Source organism: Anomaloglossus baeobatrachus, unplaced genomic scaffold (genome assembly GCF_048569485.1).
Source record: "Anomaloglossus baeobatrachus isolate aAnoBae1 unplaced genomic scaffold, aAnoBae1.hap1 Scaffold_2233, whole genome shotgun sequence".
In the NCBI taxonomy this organism is placed as follows: Eukaryota; Metazoa; Chordata; class Amphibia; order Anura; family Aromobatidae; genus Anomaloglossus; species Anomaloglossus baeobatrachus.
In genome coordinates this window covers 71,632-73,467 of record NW_027441995.1, presented here as the reverse complement: position 1 = coordinate 73,467, position 1,836 = coordinate 71,632, and positions in this window count along the sequence as shown.

Here is a 1,836-nt window from a genome sequence, read left to right as displayed (position 1 = left end):
GGGCTTTATGTGTTGAGTGTACCAGTTTGAAAGTTTTAAATGATAAGTAAAGATGATCAACCAAAGAAGTTTACCTGATTGAACCGTGATTAAACCGGCCGTTGCCGGCAACTGTTGTCCCCGTAGGGACTGTGCAACCATTGCGTAAGGAACTGCTTACGGACAAGCCCGAGAACTTGCAGGGCAACCACAAACTTAGTGCAATGTAAATAAAAATGTTTGTTGGCTTGACACCGTTACCGCCTCCGGAGAGGCTGATTTGGGAGGATGGGCCTGGAGGAAAGGGATGGCCTAGGCCCGCCACTACCGTAACCGGTGGCGATCCTCCGGGGGTTCAGGGGTCCCCTTGGACGTGGGCCCCCTGAAAGAGACAGAACCCGCTCGGGCAACTTGGTGCTGGACTGGGGTCAAGGGGTGCTGCCCGCTTCTTAGGGGCAGCATCAGGGCCAGGTTGTTTGGGTGGGAGAAGAGCGGAAGCTGTACCGTTGTAAAATGTTTATGATGCTTTTACATGTTTTACCGTTTTATTCTTTTTCAGTTGTGAAAATAAAACCGGTGATGGACGGGCAGCCCGCGGACGGTCTGCATTTTACTATAGGGGAATGTGGCGCCCTGGACAAGCCAGGTCGTCACAGGTACTACACCAACACACTCTACACTCCGGCTAGGCACACCGAAGCTAAACACAAATCCTAGTTGCCTTCCTCCAGGGGCTGATGTCCACACCAGGGGGTGGGCCAGGCGGTTGATCCCACCCACCGAGGAGTTCACAGTCCTGGAGGCGGGAAAAGGAGTCAGATTAGAGATCAGTTTTGGAGTTAGAGAAGTGAAGAGGAGAGGAGACTGACCGTGTCCGGGTGTGTGGCCCGGGCACTCAGCAAGGTTGGCAGACGGTGGTGACCTTCTGCAGGAGAGGCTGATTGGAGTGAACCGTACGGACCGGGGATGGGCGGTGGCCCGCCGGTACCAGATCGGGGAGTGAAGAGAAGCCAGCACCATCCGGCAGGGCCTACGGACCCCGACCAGGCTAGGAGTCGCCGTAAAACCGGTCAAATCCGTTAGCGACAGGAACCTCCAGGGTTTCCCAGCAGTCAAGACCCGATTGAAGGCAACAGCTCACACCGTAGAGGGAAGCACAGTCACCGCCAAGGCTACAGTTCCCAGGGCCAGAGCCTGCGGGCAAAAGGGGCTCCCTCAGCATCCATCCAAGCTGGGGAGCGGGTTACCGGTGGGAAGCCCGCTAGATTTTGGGGGAATAAAAGGGGTCGAACACCACATCCCCACAGGTGCACACCCACCCATCAAAGAGAGCTATAAGCCAATACCACCTTCACATTGCCAGTGTACCAAGGACATGTTGAGCAACATGAAGGCGGCTGGGGTTATCCGTGACAGTTGTAGCCTTTGGGCAGCTCTGTTGATCCTGTTAAAAAAGAAGGACGGCACCACTCCCCGTATTGAGGAATCGCTAGCTGCATTGAGAACTGCAAATTATTTTTCTACCCTTGATCTCACTAGTCACTATTGGCAAGTGTCCGTTGCTGAGGCAGACCGGGAGAAGACCGCCTTCGCCACCCCTATGGGTCTCTGCGAGTTCAAAAGCATGCCCTTCGAGCTGTGCAATGCGCCAGGAACCTTCCAGAGGCTGATGGAATGCTGCTTGGGACAAGATTTTAGGGTGTATAAAAAGGGAGATTAGATCCCGTGATCCCAACGTATTGTTACACCTCTATAAATCACTTGTAAGGCCACATCTGGAATATGGGAACCAGTTTTGGGCTCCACATTTTAAAAAGGACATTCAGAAGTTAGAGTCAGTTCAAAGGTGGGCAACTA